Source organism: Equus asinus, chromosome X (assembly GCF_041296235.1).
Source record: "Equus asinus isolate D_3611 breed Donkey chromosome X, EquAss-T2T_v2, whole genome shotgun sequence".
NCBI lineage: Eukaryota > Metazoa > Chordata > Mammalia > Perissodactyla > Equidae > Equus > Equus asinus.
The window spans coordinates 52790239-52811673 of record NC_091820.1 but is presented as its reverse complement, the minus strand read 5'-3'; positions in this window follow the sequence as shown (position 1 = coordinate 52811673).

Below are 21435 nucleotides of genomic sequence, written 5' to 3'. Positions count from 1 at the left end.
CCTAATCAAAATTTTATATTTGCTCAGATATAATATGTGTAAATCCTTGACTCTGCGCCTCTTTATCTAGGTCTGTTTTTCCTCTGAAATTTTGTTTAAGGATTAGGTACTGTTAATTTGATATGCCTTTCTGTAGCCTGAGAGTTTAAGTAGAGTGGAACAGCTTTGCTGTTGTTGTGAACAATCTTGTTCAAGAACCTGGATTCTGCTTTCCCTTATGTAATTTTGATATATACTCTGTACCCAAGTTGACTCCACCTAGGCTAAGGGGTATCCTATCCCTATATGTGGAGGGTGCCAATTCACTCTGGACCATGTCCTTGAGTCAGAGTGGAGCACTAGAGACTTTGTATCCAACAGAGAGAGACAATCATGTTGTTTACTTCCTGCACCTCACCCTCATATCCCTAGCAACTATGTTCATCCCCAAAAGTGGAAAAGATAAGTAAAACCCATGGGTTATGGCCTAGGCATAATAATGAGATCAGAGGGTTGGGGGGACTTTAATTGTCATTATCCCTGTGAATCTGCTCCCTGTCCTGTCCACTCCATTGGATAGTCTTGTCCTATTTCTTTTCTTTTCTTTTCCAATCTGCTAAATCCTCAAATATTTCTGGAATTAATTCTCTCTTAGTGATTATGACCATTCTGTTTTCCATCCCTATCTTTCCTTCCAGTTAGGCAAAATGAAAATGGCAGGCCTCTGTTGAGATACTGAAGTAGAGGGAAACAAAAGATAGATTCATTCTCAGTGGTTTGAAGTGTACCTATCCAAACCCTTCTGCTTTTTCTCCAGACTGAAGTTCATTATTGAGATTTTTCTGGATATTGTTCACTTACCTTCTTTCCTTCCACCAATAGTTGCTTTAAGAAGGCTGTGATTCTGTCTTTCTCTAGGACCACTTTTCAAAGATTATGATATTAGATTATGACTTTCCATATTTGTTCTGCTCCTTTTGAAATGTATCATCATTATCAACTTATTTTTGTTCAACTTATTTTTATTTGGGGAGATCTTGTGATCTCTAAACTAGTTAACAGTTATGCAGCACTCAATACGTGCCAGGCACTACTGATGCACAAAGTAGGAGCTCCTAAGTGCTTAGAGGTCAGTAAAGGATTTAAGCCTAATTAAATTTTTTTTGGTTGCTCTCACAGAGAACTGTAGATATAGAACGGTCCATTTTTGGAAAAAAAAAGACTATACATATGTATTTCTGTATATACATTTTATATTGTTAAAAGTATCTGAAAGGATATATACCAGTTAATACTATTATTTTAGGATAGGGATGAGGCTTATAGAAGACATTCACTTTATATTTTACATATGTTTGTATTGTTTACTTTTTTTTATAATGAGCAAATGTTGTCCTTACAGCAAGAAAAAATTAGGATATCATTTTAAAAACAATTAAGCTTTAATTGATAATACATGAAGATCACTGTAAAAGAGACTGAACTGTAGCTAAATGCCCTTATTTCCTTAAATATTGCTCCAAGTTATAATGTAATGCATGCTAACTATTTGTGCACAGTTGTTTTAATAAACCTATTTTTTCAGAAAAAATAAGTAAAAGAAAGTAAAAAGAAAAAACATTCTATTTTTCTCAAACACACTGAAAGGAAGGCTCACTGCTTAAAAGAAGAAAACTACAAAATTGCATTCCAGTCTTCTTGACATAGCACAAAGCATTATTCATCTCTGACCTCAGTTTAGCTTTCTAATCTCATCTTCTGATATTCAGTGCCACTATTTTTAGAATGTGAGCTATATGAATCCAAGGATTAGCACTTTTTTCACTGCTGTATTCTCAACACCTAGAACAATGCTTGGCGCATAATAATTTCTCAATAAATATTTTTAGTGAACAAATGAATAAATGCAGCATACTTGAACAAGTTATTTAATGAGGATAAAACCTAATTTTCAGGATTTTATTACAGTAAATAATGCTTTCTAGCCCAGTGGGTACCCAGTAGGTGCTTAATATATACCAAATTCTTTTTTTGTTTATTTTTCCGGAAAGTTGTGTACTCTGTACTATATAGGATTTCTTATTGGATTATAATTTAACTATGACTTTAATCATTTTTAGACCTAAAAGTGCATAAAGAAATTGCCATATAGAGATCATTTCTACATTGCTTGTAAAACTGCTACTCCAGACAGCATAATGATATTGAATGTCACATACTAAAAAAAAAAAATCTGCACAGAGATGGGAAAGAATTACTTTCCTGATGGAATGGTAGTTTCCTTTCTTTAGTAAAATGTCTGCTATCTTGTCTCATTATCTCTTTGCCTTGGCTTTTAGGATGTCCCAAGCTATCCCAAGGTTTCTGCTATAATTGGAATTAAACGTAAAAAAAAATTGATATGAGGTAGGCTGGATACTTTCCATTTGCCCCTCCAGATTCATGCTCCACCCTCACTTGTTCATCAGGAGACTGACCCAAGTAGAATTTCTGGTTGGGTTTGGCCAATGGGATTCCCTGGAAGGAGATCAGAGAGAGAAGGGATAGTAAAATTAGAGTATTTATCTCCCTCATTTCCTCCCTTGGGAGGGGTTTTGTCATGGCTGCATCTTCATGTGTTTCTCTTAATCACTTCAGGCCTGGAGGAGGTGGGTTCAGCACTACTGTTATAGCCCCAAAGTGCTATGCCACCCTGTCAGCATCTTCTGTAAATAGGCTATTTTTTCTATTAAACTCACCTTAAATTCCCAATTTTAGTGTGCTACCTGTTTCCTCTCAGGACCCTAACTGATGGAGGGAGTTACTCAATGCTTTTACAGAAACTGAAGATTTACCCTAAGAAGGGTACTGGCCAAGTGTTTTGTCTCTGTCAAGGATAGAGAAAGAGATAAAGTTCAGACATTGCAATAGAAGAGTATTATGCTAGGCAGAAAATGATCTGTTCCACTAAATGATTTTATTCTCTATTGGTAAGATTATTAAGAACATAATGCAGGCTGATATTTCCAAATACTGGAGCCCAAGGTCTATGTGGCTATATTTGCATTGGCGCATAGTGAAATGATAAAAATAAAGACTATGCTGTAAGGCTGCATAAAGCTAAGCTTCTCTAGTTAAAAAAAGTGGCTTTACTGAGATTAATGATACCTACCTTTTTGGTCTTGAAATGTCTTTTATTTTAAGAAATGATGCAATCAGTAGAAGTAGTTTTGTTGTTGTTTTAATGTCCTTATTTGGCAAAACAAAGCTGATAACCTTACAAAGGTCCTCCTAAAAGAAAATGTATTGGTATGTGAAATCCACAAGTCTAGGAAGCACTGGGCAAGGGCACCATCTTTCCAGGGATTTCAGAGTTGAATTTCTCTGAAGTACAGAGTTGGGCAGGATGTACCTTATTATCCAGGTTTCTTTGACTTCCTGCTCTCAGTTATTTGGGGCTGAAAACACAAGAATCATGAATTACAAATTCTTATTCTGGCTTGTTAACAAGTGTTTATGTATATCTTACATAATGTATATCTTACATATCTTACATTATGTATATCTATACAAGTTAAGTATATCTTGATTTCCCAGCTATAGGAGGACTGGGACACTTGTATTTTTGTTTTATTACTTTTTCATTTGTAATGTGAAAAAACCCCCAGTGTTTCACAGACTTTTATCAGTGTTCTCTCCAAGCCTCAGCAGAAGCTGCAAAGTTTTCAGAGCTCAAATATCCTCCCCTCCTTATAACTAATTCCCCCATATCTCCCTGATAATAGCTTACTTTAATGGTGCTCCTGGTGGACTCACGGATGGCTGCATTCTTTTCTCTCTTGCATTCCTTTTTCCCTCTCTTTATCTCTCCCAACTGCTTGACTCACACAGAGGTCTTGTTCCTAAAACAACAGGGCAATTTTACCTAGTATCCAAGGCCAGCTCAAGAGGTTGATTAGCAAAAGAGGAACCACTATGACCCACCAGTGTCTGCCATCCTACATAACACCATAGACTGTCAGATCTAAGACTCCTTTGATAGCATCACAGGCTTCTAACCTGTGGGTCATAGATCCCTGTGGGATCCTAGAGTTATGGTAAGGACTCTTTTAATCCATAGGTACATCTCTAGGCTAAATAAACAATTTGCCTCAGACACAAAGGAGCTACAATTTTTTAAAAGATTCGTAGATATGGCTGTGATACAGAGTTAGTGTGGCCTTTAGTGTACATGTATTTTCTCATTCACCTTTTGCTAACATATTAACAATGATCTCATGGGTGACCTCAGAATTTTCGAAACTAAAAAAGGAGACTTTACAGGAAAAGAATGCCATGATTCTTTGTTGAGTGAAAAGGGCAGGTGATACAACAGTATATATAGTATGATCACACATATACATTTTCAAAGATATTATACACTCATAGAAGAAAACTGTGGTTATCTCCAGGGGAAAGATAAAGAGGATGTTCATTCTTTATTTTACTCATGTACTATTGTTTGAAATTTTTACATTGAGGATATATTATTTGCATCGGATGAGTTCCCAGTCAGGTAGGGGGAGAAGTGTCACAAACTAACAACAGATGAGGGCAATGCATTTTGACTAACACTGAGATGATGGTAGTAAAAGTAAATACTTCTGTAGCACTTATGGGAAGTATTATTCTAAATGTTTTAAATACATTTACTCCATTATTATCTCCATTTTAGATACTGAGGCCTGAGAATTAAGTCATTCACACAAGGTCACATAGCTAGTAAATTATGGAGCAGGACTTGAACACAGTCAGTTTACTGCCTAAATTTCAAGCTCTTAACTGCTAGATCCTGAGAAGGAAACACTTAGTGCAGCCTTGGGATTCAGAGTTCTCAGGTGTGGTTTCTTAAGTAAAAATTACCTCATCTGGCACTCTGTAGGGCCAGGCACAGGGCAGAGTACCACAAAAGGTTAAAATATCCCACCTGTTGCATCTGCTACCCTTCAGCCTCTGGGTACATTGCTAATCAAGGGGAATTCCCTATCCAGTTCCCTACTGATGCTGTGGTTGGATTAACAAGTCAGATGCTTCCATACTCAACATTTTATTCAGAAGTCACTGTAATGTTGTGGAACAGGTAGCATCACAATTTTATAGATGGAGAATTTGAGACTCAGAGAAGTGAACTGTCTTGCCCAAGTTTACACAACTAGGAAGTGGTTAGAATTTCCAACCCAAGCATTCTGCTGCTAGAGTAATTTCTTCCCACTACCTTTCAGTTTTTGGAGAGATCAGCTAACTGTGGCAGTGGAATAGGCACCCAGACGCCTACCATGCCCCCCAGTGGTGGCCCAGGTGTCTCCTGGTGTGACTCAGCTTCACTTGTCTTCCCAACTCTGCCTCTCACACATTTATCCTTATCTAATTATGATGGATTTTCTAGTTCCAAAGGCGGGCCTTTATGCAGAAAGTACAGACTCACAGAAGTGAGTAAAACAAAGGCAAGTTTTAGAGTCACCTCTTGTCTGGACCAGGGGGAATAAAAGGATTAGAGCTTCTCCCACTTGGGCAGACTATAGAAAAGGAAGGTGGATCTGTCCTTTTTGGTTATAGTAAATAATTCTAATGGAAGGTATTAGCAGGAATGGCAACAATGTTTGACACCAGGATATTTGTCCACTTACTTCAGGCTGCCATGAATAGAAGGCCCTGCGTATCGTCACAACTCTTGTCAAGAGCAGCCAGGTATTCAAATCCTAGGTTGCCCAAGCATTAGTAATTTACCAGCCCTTTCCAATTACTTTGCTAAAAGCCTCTATTACATTAGAAATGTAGTATTTGGGCCCCAATGAAATTGCTGCATTATAATCAAGTTCTTTCTGTCTGCTTTTCACTTAAGGCCTGCAGGTTTTAAATCATTAAAAGAAGACTTTGGTGGCCAAAGGAACAAAGTCTCATTTAAAAATGGCATTTGCTTGGAGGTTCAATGCCCCTAAAGAGGATTCTCCCAAAACCATTAAAAATACACACCCCACTACATACAATACTCTAGCAAGACCACTGTTATACCTACACACTCTAGCCCTAGCAATGAGAGACTGGGTTTCTGGTTAACCTAATCATTGGTTAATTTTAAGCTGAGGAGCCCAACTGAGAGCAGTGGCTGATAGGGCATGGCCTTGGTGGTTTGGTCTAGACGTCCCTTCCTAGGCTAAGGAGGAAGATCATCTGTAATATGATCTCCTGCTGGAGTGGACTAAGGTTAGAGGGTGGGGAGGGAATGTCACCTGATAATTGCCCCAGGAAGTCAAGGGTGGGTTTGGAAGCATTTAACTGTTTTTCCAAATTGTTTTTTTCCCCTTTTGTTATGTTAAGGAGATGCAATCACCAACCACCCTGAACAAGACTAAGCCTTACCACAAGAGCTAAACCTACAACCTTTGCCTTATTTTTAATCTAAGCTGTCCCCAGGAAGAGCTTAGGCCTTATTACCATAGCCTTGTAGTGTATGTGGAAGCATGTTTTCCAACTGTGACTGCACAAGCGAAAATCCCCCTCTCCCTTTTGAATATTCATTCTCCATCTGAAATAAAAGGTCCCGGCTTCCCTTTGTTCAGGGATGCTATGACTTTGCAAATTATTCCTCATGGTCTCCTATTTGCTGAAAATATGCCTTACTTTGTGAAACAATTACTTCTGGTAGAGAGTCTTATTTAACTCACCATGAGGCAAACCCACTTTGGTTTCAGTAACAGGAAGATGGAAGGGACTAAAGACCCGGATCTTGCTTTTGGAGATGTCATAAACATGATTGTGGCATATTAGGAACCTGCTTAGATAGAGATAATGCACAGGGGTTGTCTGGGAGTAACTGAAGGGAAAGCTGGAAGGATGTGTAGCAGTAACTGGATGTTTGAATTTGATATTTTAAGAGTAGAGCAGTTCTGGATAAAGACAATAGCCAGGGTGGCCGAGGAGAGATGGAGGATAAAAACACTGCAGACAAGAAAGTCAGAGGACCTGAGAGCCCAGATGTTAGCTGAGTTATCTCTGGGAAGCCTGAAGTCATCTAGGGTGAAGGCAGGGAAGAAGACAGTGGGCCAGGTGCCAATGTGTACAACAAATGATGAGGATTGACCAGGAAGTTAGGAAGTGATAGTAAAGAAAAGGGGTAAAGGTCAATATACTCAGATGACATGAATCTAAAGCTGAGAGGGGGTATTTTTCCCTATAGGGATGGAGGAGCAAATCAATTTGCTGGCTCAATAAATAATAGCTCTCCTGCTGAGTTCATCCACAATGTTTTGGGGATAAAACATTACTAATTCTCTCTTGCCAGTCCAAGTTCTCTCTCATTCCAAGTCCTGCCTATCCATACTCCCCACTGACTCTCCATCCCCACCCCAGCAGATAGCAGAGGACAGATCAGCCTAAAAGACTCCTGTCTGCATCGTTGCAAGAGGCAGAAAGCTGCGCATTACTTGTTCATATGTTTAAGTCGTCTGGGCCTAGAAGAACCCAGATAGGGCCAACTTGGAAGCTACCGTGGATGTCAGAAATCTAGAGGGCTTCAGCCCTGTGGAATTGCTTGGGAGTATCTGGTGTCATCAGAATCAGTGTCAAGAAATTAGAGGTGCCCTTCTAATTTCACTCTCTCATCTCCACTAAAAAAGCAGGTCCCAGAGGCCGGCCCCATGGCTGAGTGGTTAAGTTCACTCGTGCTGCTTTGGCAGCCCAGGGTTTTGCTGGTTTGGATCCTGGGCACGGACACGGCACTGCTCATCAAGCCATGCTGAGTCAGCATCCCACATGCCACAACTAGAGGAACCCACAACTAAAAATATATAACTATGTACTGGGGGGCTTTGGGGAGAAAAAGGAAAAATAAAATCTTAAAAAAAAAAGAGCAAATCCCAAAGTGGATAATACTATCTATATACTGTACTATCTGTATACTATATGCTATATTATCTATAGAGTGGCTTGTCTGCTCCAGGCCAATTCTAGCCACCCCTACCTGCAGGGCTTTGGTTGAAAGATGTCCACATGGAAAATATTAACTCAAAATAAAAGTGTCTGCAAAGAGGAGATGAAAGCCATGACTGGCTTAACTTCAGAGCGAAGCTTCCATCAGCTTGTTCCAGGCTTCAGCTGGCACTGCTAGGTGGAAAAAGATGAATGCAATTCAACAGCAATTTACTGCACCTGAAGGCCCAGTGCCATGCATCATGCTGCACACTGTGAGAAGCACATAAAGAAATAAGTTGCTGTCCTTAAAAATAGGAAGGCATGGAAGAGACAGGAACCTAACACACATTAATAAAAGGCAGAAATTGATAAGCATTATAATGAGAGAAGTACAGACAAATTACTCTGAGAGTGGTGAGCAGGGAGGGCTGGCTTCTAGCTAGAGGAATCCAAGGATATGCAGAAGAGGTGGCATTCAACCTGGGTGAGGAAGAATGAACTGGATTTCCATATATATAGATGAAGTGCAGGGAACAGCATGAATAAGTGCATGGAGTCAGGATAATGCAGAATACAGGATATGTACTGATGCAAGCGAGAGAAGATGAGGATAGAAAGTAATACTGACAGTTAATATTTATGGATCACTTACTATATGCCAGGCACAGTGTTGAGAGTTTAGTATGTTTTAATTGATCCTCACAAAAACCCTGTGAGGTAGGTTAATGTCATTATCATTATTATTATCATCTCCACTTGACAGTTCAGAAACTGAGGCATCGGGAAATTAAGTAACTTGCTCATGAGCCCACAGCCAGTAAGTTGAAGAGCCAAATATTCAAACCCAGGAAGTTTGTATTCAAACAGAACCTATACTCACAACCTCTATATTACATTACCTTTCAACAAAGGCTGGAAGAAGATCATGAAGGGCCTTGAATGCTAGGATAAGGATCTGGAGCTCTACCTTGTTGTTGTTTGTTTTATTTCCAGCTCTAGAACTCATTAGCTGAGTGACCTTGGGAGATTACTTAATTTATTTGAACTCTCATTTCTTTTTTTTAAATTTTTTTTAAAGATTGGCACATGAGCTAGTATCTGTTGCCAAGCTTTTTTTTTTTCTTGTTCTCACAAAAGCCCCCTAGCACATAATTGTATATTGTAGTTGTAGGTCCTTCTGGTTGTGCTATGTGGGACACTGCCTCCGCCCAGCTTGCTGAGCAGTGCTAGGTCCATGCCCAGGAGCCAAACTGGTGAAACTGCAGGCTACCGAAGTGGAGTGCACGAACTTAACCACTTGGCCACCGGGCTGGAAGGCTGGGAACGGAATGTGAGGACCAGTTTATGAAGGACTTTGGATACTAACCTGAAGCATTTGGCTTTTATTCTACAAGTGACAAGGGATTCATTAAGCAGAATGAATTTTAAAAGGACATATGTGAAATGTGGAAGGAAAAATACATAGCCATAAATGATAGCCAACGGTTGTTGATTACTTGCTTTATACCTGGTCTTGACATAGGTACTATGAGGCATGAAGAGATGAAGCCCCTGGATTCTCACCAGTGGGGTGATAAGACTGAAAACAAGTACTGGTTCACAACAACCAAGTGATGTACTAGGAATCTAAAATGGTACAACCATGTTGGAAGACAGTTTGGCAATTTCTCAAAACACTAAAAATACACTTACCATATGACCCACTTCTAGACATTTAATGTAGAGAATTAAAACTTATGTTCACCCAAAAACCTGTACATGAATGTTTATAGTAGCCCTATTCAAAATCACCAAAAACTAGAGTGATGTCAGCAACATGGCTGAGTGAGTATTCTTTTTAGTCTCTCCCCCTTTGAATCTACAACTAATTGGACATTTGTCAGTCACCAAAGGATATCCATACAGCATCTCAGGACGCCTGAGAGACCCGTGCTGCTATACATCAGAAGGTGGATGGACTTCCCCCAGGGAGGAGGTGGAGATAGGTGAAAACTCTCTGATTCCTGACCCCCAGACAGCCTAGTACCTGCGAGCGACTTTCTTCCAGCTGACACACTCATAGCATTGCCACGCACCAAGGGTGGGCGTGTGTGTGCACCAGCAGAGTGACAGTAGAAACAGGTGACTACAGCCCTACCTAAGACCCTGCGATTGCCCCTAAGCCCAGGGGGAAATTCTATGGTCCCACAGCAGCCACGGGCAAAGCCTCTACTTGGCGTTCGTGGAGAGGCCCTGCCCAGCATTCAGAACCCTGGGAGGCTCCAGGACAGGAGGATCCCCAGCTGGTCAGCAACCCACCAACCGCCTCTGACTCATGGACTCTGGCAGTGTCCCAAAGGGGGCAAACAATACCCAGTGAGTGTGTGGGAGTTTCCAGGGGTTGGGTGGAGCTTCAGCAGCCCTGCTCAATGGCCCAGGGGGAGAATCCACGGTCCCACAGCAGAAACAGTGAAAGCCTCTGCACAACGTTAGTGGAGAGGCCCTGCCTGGAAATCACAAGGCTGGAAGACCCTGAGACAGAAGTGGCACAGCTGGGTGAGCTAACCACAGACTGCAGTAGGTACCCATAGCTCTGCTATGGCCCATAGTGGACAACTGAGATCTTGTGGGCCCTGACAGTGACAGAGCTGTGAATATAGGTGAACCTGCTCCCGGCCACTGGGAAAGGCCATAACACTGCTGCAGACCCTAAGGAGGGAGCGGGTCTAGGTGATCTGTGACAGTAGGCACCAGCAGCCTGAGGCCCCCTTGCGATTGTCCCCACATCTGATGAGAGACCCCACAGGACTACTGTGACTATGAGGAGGGGCCCAGGTCCAGTCAGCAACAGCTGACAGGGTTCCAGGTTGGTGCAGATTAAACAGCTGCTCCCCCCCCACACCAGTAGAAGCAAGTGGAAGCAGTAAATAAACTCTATCTCTATGCAGAGGCACAAATCCACACCATCAAGCAGTATGAAAAATATATTAAATCTCCAGAACAGAAAGAAAATGACAAGGACCCAGAAAACAATCCCAAAGACAATGAAATCTATAACCCAAATGGCAATGAATTCAACACAGCCATTTTTTAAAAAACTCAATGAGTTAAAAGAGAATACAGATAGGGGCCAGCCCGGTGGCGCAGCGGTTAAGTTCGCACGTTCCGCTTCTCGGTGGCCCGGGGTTCACTGGTTCGGATCCTGGGTTTGGACATGGCACTGCTTGGCAGCCATGCTGTGGTAGGTGTCCCACGTATAAACTAGAGGAAGATGGGCACGGATGTTAGCTCAGAGCCAGGCTTCCTCAGCAAAAAGAGGAGGACTGGCAGTAGTTAGCTCAGGGCTAATCTTCCTCCAAAAAAAAAAAAAAGAGAATACAGATAGACAACTCAATGAGTTCAGGAGGTATGTCACAAAAGAGCTTGATATTATAAAGAAGAACCAATCAGAAATACTAGAGATGAAGAACACAATGGAGGAGATTAAGAAAATTGAGACTCTTTAAACAGTAAGGTCGATAATATGGGGGACAGAATTAGCAATTTGGAGGATAGGAATATAGAAATGCTGCAGAAAGAGGAGGAGAGAGAACTAAGACTAAAATGAAATGAAGAAACTCTCCGAGATTTATCCAACTCAATTAGGAGATGCAACATAAGGATTATAGGTACCCCAGAGGGAGAAGAGAAGAAGGGGGCAGAAAGCCTGTTCAAAGAAAAAATTGCTGAGAACTTTCCAAACCTGGGGAGAGAGATGGAACACCATCTGGCAGAAGTCAATAGATCTCCAAACTTTATCAATGTAAAAAGACTAACCCCAAAGCAAATAGTAGTGAAGTTTGCAAAAGTAAATGACAAAGAGAAAATACCAAGGGCAGCCAGGCAGAAGAAAATAACCTACAAAGGAACCCCCATAAGGCTGTCAGCAGATTTCTCAGCAGATACCTTACGGGCTAAAAGAGAGTGGAATGATATATTCAAAACTCTGAAGGACAAAAACCTGCAGCCAAGAGTACTCTACCCAGCAAAAATATCCTTCAAATGCGATGGAGAAATAAAAACTTTCCCAAACAAAAGTTAAGGGAGTTCATTGCCACAAGACCTCCTCTTCAAGAAATGCTCAGGAAGACCCTCATACCTGAAAAATCAAAAAAAGGAAAGGGGTTTCAAAACCCAGAGCAAAGGAGATAAGTAGAAGGACAATAAAAAAAGTAGAAGCTCTCCATCAGAACAGGTTAGCAAAAGTTAAATATAACATTAAAGATAAAAGGAAGAGAAACACCAAGAATAAGTATAACCTTGTCATTTTAACCACAAACTCACAACACAAGAAGGAAGGAAAAAAAAAGAGTCGGGCAATAACAACCCAGAAGGGGAAGAGAAAAAGGATGGAATGTCTTAATTTAAGGAAATAAGAGGCTATCAGAAAATGGACTATCTCATCTATGAGATGTTTTATACTAACTACTTGGTAACCACTAAACAAATAACAAGAATAAAGACACAAATTACTAATAAGAAGAAAGCCAATATAGAAATCTACCCACCTAAATTAGTAGTCCAAAAATCATGGGACGGGAAACAAAGGAAATGCAAGAAAACGGGAAAACAAGTGAAAATTTGGCAGCAGTAGGCCCCCACATTTCAACAATCACTCTAAATGTAAATGGATTGAACTCTCCAGTCAAAAGACACAGAGTGGCAGGATGGATCAAAGAACAAGACACCACAATATGTTGCCTCCAGGAAACACACCTCAGCCCCAAAGACAAACACAGACTCAGAGTGAAGGGATGGAAGACAATACTCCAAGCTAATAATGAACATAAGAAAACAGGTGTCACCATGCTTATATCAGACAAAGTAGACTTTAAAGCAAAACAGATAAAGACAAAGATGGGCAGTTTATAATGATAAAAAGGACACTCCACCAAGATGACATAACACTTATAAATATATAGACACCTGACACAGGAGCACCAAAATTTGTAAAGCAACTATTAACAAAACTAAAAGGAGACATCAACAACAATACAATAATAGTAGGGGACCTCAACACCCCACTAACACCAATGGATAGATCATCCAGACAGAAAGTCAACAAGGAAATTATAGAATTAAATGAAAAATTAGACCAGATGGACTTAATAGATATATATAGAACACTCTATCCAAAAACAGCAGGTTACACATTCTTCCTAAGTACACATGGAACATTCTCAAGGATAGACCATATCTAGGGAAATAAAGCAAGCACCAATAAATTCAAGATGGTTGAAATAATATCAAGCATCTTTTCTGATCATAATGCTATGAAACTAGAAATCAACTACAAGAGTAAAGCTGGAAAAGGGGCAAAAATGTGGAGACTAAACAACATGCTACTGAACAAACAATGGATTATTGAAGAAATTAAAAATGAAATCAAATATTATCTGCAGACAAATGAAAATGAAAACACACCATACCAACTCATTTGGGATGCAACAAAAGCAGTCCTAAGAGGGAAATTCATTACAATACATGTTCACCTCGATAAACAAGAAAAATCTCAGATACGCAACCTAAAATGACACCTAACAGAATTAGAAAAAGAAGAACAAACAAAGCCCAAAGTCAGTAGAATGAGGGAAATAATAAAAATTATAGCAGAAATAAATGATATTGAAACAAAAAAGACAGTAGAAAGGATCAATGAAACAAAGAGTTGGTTCTTTGAAAAAATTAATAAAATTGACAAACCCTTACCCAGACTCACTAAGAAAAAAAAGAGAGAAGACTGAAATAAATAAAATTAGAAATGAGAGAGGACAAATCACAATGGATACCACAGAAATACAAAGGATCATAAGAGAATACTGTGAATAACTATATGCCAACAAATTTGACAACCTAGAAAAAATGGACAAATTCCTAGACTCTTACAACCTCCCAAAACTGAAGCAGGAAGAAATAGAGAATCTGAATAGATCAATCACAAGTAAAGAAATGGAAACAGTCATGAAAAACCACCCCAAAATAAAAGTCCAGGACCAGACGGCTTCTCTGGAGAATTCTACCAAGCATTCAAAGAAGATTTAATACCTATGCTTCTCAAACTATTCCAGAAAATTGAGGAAGATGGAACACTCCCTAACACATTCTATGAAGCCAACATCACCCTGATCCAAAAACCAGGCCAGGACAATGCAAACAAGGAAAACTACAGGCCAATGTCACTGATGAACATAGATGCAAAAATCCTCAACAAAATTCCAGCAAACTGAATACAGCAATAAATTAAAAAGGTTATATACCATGATCAAGTGGGATTTATACCAGGGACACAGGGATAGTTCAACATCAGCAAGTGAATCAACGTGATACACTACATTAACAAAAGGAGAAACAAAAACCACATGATCATCTCAATAGATGCAGAGAAAGCATTCGACAAGATCCAACATCCATTTATGATAAAAACCCTCAATAAAATGGGTATAGAAGGAAAGTACCTCAGCATAATAAACGCCGTATGTGACAAACCCACAGCCAACTTCATACCCAATGGACAAAAACTGAAAGCCATCCCTCTGAGAACAGGAACAAGACAAGGGTGCCCACTTTCACCACTCTTATTTGCCATAGTACTGGAGTTGTTAGCCAGAGCACTTCAGCAGGAAAAAGAAATAAATGGAATCCAAATAGGCAATGAAGTAGTGAAACTCTCGCTGTTTGTAGATGACATTATCTTATATATAGAAAACCCCAAATAATCCATAGGAAAACTATTAGAAATAATCAACAGCTACAGCAAAGTTGCAGGGTATAAAATCAACATAGATAAATCAGTAGCACTTCTATACGCTAACAATGAACTAACAAAAAAAAGAACTCAAGAACCCAGTCCCATTCACAATAGCAAGAAAAAGAATAAAATACCCTGCGATAAATTTAACCCAGGAAGTGAAAGACCTATACAACAAAAACTACAAGACTTTCCTGAAAGATGGGATGAATAAACATACTTAAAATGTCCATACTACCTAAAGCAGTCTACAGATTCAACGCTATCCCAATCAGCATCCCAATAACATTATTTACAGAAATTGAACAAAGAATCCTAAAATTCATATGGGACAACAAAAGACCCCAAATTGTTGAAGCAATCCTGAGAAAGAAGAGCAAAGCTGGATGCATCACAATCCCTGACTTCAAAGCATACTACAAAGCTACAGTAATCAAAACAGCATGGCACTGATACAAAAACAGGTGCACAGATCAATGGAACAGAATTGAAAGCCCAGAAATAAAACCACACATCTATGGACAGCTAACCTTGACAAAGGAGCTGAGGGCCTACAATGGATAAAAGAGAGTCTGTTCAACAAACGATGCTGGGAAAACTTGACAGCCACATGTAAAAGAATGAAAATTGACCATTCTTTTTCACCACTCACAAAAATAAACTCAAAATGGATCAAAGACCTAAAGGTTACACCTGAAACAATAAGTCTTCTAGAAGAGAATATAGGCAGTACACTCTTTGACATCAGTTTCAAAAGAATCTTTTCAGACACCATAACTCCTCAGACCTGGGAAACAATAGAAAGAATAAACAAATGGGACTTCATCAGACTAAAGAGCTTCTTCAAGGCAAGGGAAAACAGGATTGAAACAAAAGAACAACTCACTAGTTGGGAAAAAATATTTACAAGTTATTTATCCAAAAAAGGGTTAATCTCCATACTATATAAAGAACTCACACAGCTCAACAACAAAAAATCAAACAACCCGATCAAAAAATTGGCAGGGGACACGAACAGACATTTCTCCAAAGAATATACACAGATGGCCAATAGGCACATGAAAAGATGCTCATCGTCACTAATCATCAGGGAAATGCAAATCAAAACTACACTAAGATATCACCTTATACCCATTAAAGTTGAAAAAATAGCCAAAACAAAAAGTGACAATGTTGGAGAGGTTGTGGAGAAAAATGAACCCTCATACACTGTTGGTGGGAATGCAAACTGGTGTAGCCACTATGGAAAACAGTATGCAGATTTCTCAAAAAATTAAAAATAGAAATACCCTATGACCCAGCCATCCCACTACTGGGTATCTATCCAAAGATCTTGAAATCAGCAATTCCAAAAGTCCCATCTACCCCTATGTTCATCACAGCATTATTTACAATAGCCAAGATGTGGAAGCAACCTAAGTGCCCATCAACAGATGGTTGGATAAAGAAGATATGGTCTATATATACAATGGAATACTACTCAGCCATAAAATAGGATAAAATCGTCCCATTCACAACAACATAGATGGACCTTGAGGGTATTATGTTAAGTGAAATAAGCCAGATAGAGAAAGATGAACTCTGTATGACTCCACTCATAGGTGGGAGTTAAACATAGAGGCAAAGAGAACAGATTACTGATTGCCGGGGAGAGGGGTGGTGGGTGGAGGGCACAAAGGGTGAAATGGTGCACCTACAACATGACTAACAATAATGTACAACTGAAATTTCACAGAGGTTGTAAACTACTGTAATCTTAATAAAAAGTTAAAAAAATTACCAAAACCTGGAAATGTCCCAAATGCCCATTAACATTTGAATGGGTAAACAAACTGTAATATATCCATACCATGGGATAGTACTCAAGAATAAAAAGAAACCAACTACTGATACATGTGACAGCATGGATAGCAAATACATTATGCTAAGTAAAAGAAGCCAGAGACAAAAACCTACATACTATATGATTCTATTTACATGACATTGTAGTAAAAGCAAAACTATAGGAACAGAGAACAGATCAATGGTTGCCAGGGGTTAGAGATAGGGGAGATTGTTACTATGATGGGACAGTGTACGGCAAAATTTGGGGTCACTGAAACTGTGCTTGATCCTGAATGTAGTGATGGTTACATGAATGTATGCATATGTGGGAGCTCATAGAACTGTATACCCCCAGAAGTATTTTTTAAAAAAAGATAAAATACAGCATTTTACTGTGGAAAAAATATTGCAATTCAGGCAACATTTTCCATTTTCAGAAATCCATGAAAATAATGCAAATAAAATTTCCTATGATAGTAACAAAAATGATACAATATTAATCCTATTTTGTCCATTGACAGGGTGACTAGACTGACAGCATGAAGGCAGACGTCGACTAACACATTATTGAAATAAAGTTGTTCAAAGTTGTGACATCATTGTGGCCTACTGGGTGAGTTTGTGACTGAACGACTAATCTTAATGGGGGCCAATTAATGTGAAGCTCTGTGTCTGAGCTCTACAGGGTTTTATCTCTAGCTCTATCCAACTTTATATTTGTATAAGTAATTTAGAGGAAGTCATTAGTCGTTCAAATTTATGGATGGTATCAAGCTAGGTGGGATAGTTAATTAGGATTTTAAATAACTGAACATTTATTTGTACAAATTGGAGAAAAGTCATATTTAGTGGAAAAAATATAAAACTCCTATATCAGTACATGGTTGACCAAACAGAAGAGAGGTAGGATATATAACCTAGGCTTAGTGTATTTCATGATGGGCATCTCAGTGTCAGATAGCATTCAGAATCCGTCTCTACAGGACAGACCCTCACTTGGTATATACGGCAAGCTTGGGGCCTCAAATATTAATAAGGTTGCAGACACATTGAATTGTGTCCAGAGGGTAGTCTGGAGGCTGGCGAGGGACCTGAAGCTGAGGTCCTTAAAAGGACAACTGAAGAAGATGAAGGTGTTCTGCCGAGAGAAGATTCAGATGGACAGGGACTCAGACATTTGAAGGACTCTCACAGGGCAGAAGGAGCAGATTTGGTCTGAGAGACACAGGTGGCCACTTTAGAGCAAGAAGAAATTTCACCTTATTATAAGAACGAACTTTTAGCCAGTCAACAACGTCCTTGGATAGAGTGGGCTGCTTCAAGGAGTACTAAATTTCTTGCCAGCAGAGCTGTGCAAAGAGAAGCTACCTTAGTGTATAACCAGATTTCTACATTGACTGGAATGATAGTTCTCAAAACTGAGGGTGCAGTGCATCAGTATCACCTGGGAGTTAGATACAGATTGAGATTCCTGGGCCTCCAACTTCAGGTTCCAATTCAGGAAGTCTTGGGTGGCGCCAGGGAATGTGCATCTCTAACAAATGCCCCTAAGTGATTCTAATCCCACTTTGGGCAATAGCCTGTTGAGAGTTGGCTGATTAAGACTTACTGATGCCAGAAGTGAGGAGGGGAAAGAGCACTGGACTGATAGGCAGGCTGAGAGCCTGTCCTAGCTCTTGCCCCACAGAAGCTTTTGCAAGTCCTTTTCCCTCTTGGGCCCCAGTCTATAAAATGGTGAATGTTCTAACTTCTTCATTTTAAATCAGTAGAATTCATCTTTTCTTTCAAACAAAATCTTTTCAAAACCCCAATATTTGAAGCAAATGTTAAACTGTTTTGGTACCTCTGTGTGTGAGTGTGTGTGTGTGTGTGTGTGTGTCGGGGTGTGTGTGTGTTTGTGTGTGTATAGTGGAAGAGTGATTTTCCCACTCACCATGCCCCACCCAAAGCCCCAGAGGCTCCTCTGTAGGGTTTGAAAGTTTCTGCTCTGGGATCTGCCAGATGGTCGAGTTCTGATAACTGAGGGCATTTGGGTCTTGTGACCATCATGCCTGAGTCCCTGTATCTGCCTCCTACCTGGGACCTGTGTTCAGCCCTGTCATCTCCCTCAATCCTGCACACACTGCCGGCAAGTGAGGATCATGCCCCCAACAGGCCCCTGAGCAAGTCTCTCTCCCCTCTCTCTTGCCAAGCGACCTGCCCCTTACTCCTCTCCAGTGGTCCACCCACAGTCCCTGCCTGTTTCATCCCTGGCCTCTAGTTCCCAGAGTACCCTTGTCCCAGCCAGCTTGCCTGGGGCTGAGGCAGGGTGGGAACTGGAAGCAGCTTAGAACAGGGCTTTGGAAAGCTTCCCCCAAATCTCCTTATCTAGTCTTCAGTTCCCTGAATTGTCTCTCAAGTCTGTCCTATCACTCCACTTTGCTTCAGATGGCTTCCCATGCAGAGCAGACCAAGAGCCCTTGGTGATCAGTCCCTGCCCATTTATCCAGCCTTATCTCCAGCCTCCTCTGGGTCATCAAATTTTGTTGCCATTTGAGGACTGGCTGTACAGAGGTTGAACACATTCAACCTTCATAGCATGCAGTAAAGTGTCCTTTGTGCCTTAGAATTGCCTGCCTGAGCCAGGGTGATAAAATAAGAGTTGAAGGCCATTGGGAAACAGAGAGACTATGGGAATAAAAACAACTATCATTTATTGGGATTCTCCTAGACAGCCAGTTTCCTCTTCATAACCTTATTTAATTCTCATATTCAACCCTGTAAAATCTGTACCATTAGTACCCTTGTTTTCCAGATGAGGAAACTCATGCTCAGGGCAGTTAACCTGCTGAGCTGTAAATATAGAGTTGGGATTATGGGCTCATGCTCTAGTGATCGTGGAAGTGGTATTTTTGAACTTCATGATACATAGCAGTAGATGGAGAAAGAAAGAAACAGGCACAAAGTCCTGGGGAAGTGCAATGGTTATCTCCCTGTGGTCCTGGGAATATGGCATCATTTTCTCAGTCCTGTTCCTGCCTGGTGGCAAAGTTATATTCTGAGTCTCCACAAAGCTGCAAGATGGGAACCCCCTGCTGCTCAGGTATGCAGTGCCAGAAAAAGGAGAATAAGTACCAGTGGATGCAATGACCCTGAACTTTTCCCAGGAAAATAAGGAAAGCAACAGTCCCTGGGTAGGTCAAATTAGACCCACAGTCCTTGAACCCAATTGGGCATCAGAGACTTCCATAGAATGATGCACATACATGTTCCTTGGCCTCACCTCTGAGATTCTGATCCAAGAGGTGACCTTAAGACCCAGGAATCTGTATTTGAAATACACTCCCTGAGTAATTTGGATGCAAGTTTTTCTGGACTGCCTTTCCCTCGGTAGAGAGTTAGACCAAATAGACTTTCAGATTTCTTCCACCTTTGAGATTCTCACTGTTCTTTAAGTATTAAAGCTGTGTGGCATGGAAGATAAGTATCCTGGTCAGATCAGAAAGAGAGGAGAGAAATGTGACTGCCAATAGTTAGAAATGCATGGTCAGAGATGGCTTAATCTGAGTGGTCACAATTGTGTTAAGTCTTGAAGCAGGAATGAAAATTGGATAGGTACAGAAGACATAAATGGTACTCTAGGCAAGAGAGATGTGGGGGGCAAAGCCTAAAAGACAGGAATGATTATGGTTTATATGTGGTTGGGTGTGGTGAGAAGGCTGAGATTAAGGAATTTAGTCTCTTTGAAGCAAGCAATAGGAGATAACTTTGGTAGAGAGGGGCCAAATTAATATGGGTATTGGATGCTATCCAGAGGATTTAGGCTTGAGAGACAAATGGGGGCCTTTGCAAGCTCTGATACATGGAAGAAAAGTGAGTCTAAATATTTAAGACCCCTAAATATTTAAGGGGGTCTAAATATTAAGAGCCACAAAGCAATATTTTTGAAAATATACATCACTACTCAGTACACACACACACGTAAGTGAATGGGTGTGTGTATATGTATGACAGAAATCAAACTTTCCTGAAAATAACTATTATTAAAGACCAATATGACACATTCTGATATCATGTGTGTTTGTGTGTGTACATATTTGAAATAAATTGAATATATACACATTATATATAAATCGAATGTGAACACATAATATATATATATTGAATATATACATATTTTTATGAAATTACTAGTACCAATCCACCCACTAAATTATTTTCACGGCTTCCTAATGGGTTATAAACCACAGTTTGAGAAACACTGGTCTAAAGGAAATTAGGTAATCTCTACCCTTGCTGATTACATTTTGTGCTAATAGGCAACTATTAACTGGTCTGATGGAACTGCTTCAGAAAATCCATAGGCATTTGATCTTAGTTTAATTTTGAATATATTTTAAGGATGTTTTAACCAATTATAGTAAAAAACAACATTCACAGTCAAATGTATAAATGTGTGATGCACTAAATTTGAACTCTTTGGAAACTAGTTATGCATTAACTTGGACTGCATGGTTAATTTGTTTTTCATGCAGACATTGAAATAAGGCTCCTGGCATGCCTGCACTTTATAGTTAACCTTCTTCTAATTGTGTCCTTGTTAATGAAGGTGCTAGTCGTGTCTTAGTCTTTCTTTGAATTCAGTCTGTACATGTGTACTCAAGTGGACAACCAAGGTTCAGGCCCATTGGTTTGGCATATGCACTCTTGTGGACATGACAGTCAGCTGCACAATATCGGAAGAATATGTAACATTTTGTATTGTGATAATAGTCTATTATGGATAGTATAAGTACTTGCACTAAGTTTTAGGTATGTCTTTTCTAACTTTTATATCTAATACTAGCTGTCTTAACTGGTGCTGCTCAGAGACACCAAGAACCTTATTAAATACAGTTTAATAGAACTAGTAAGATAATTATTCTTGGATTTATACTATTACTTTTATTTGTAATGAT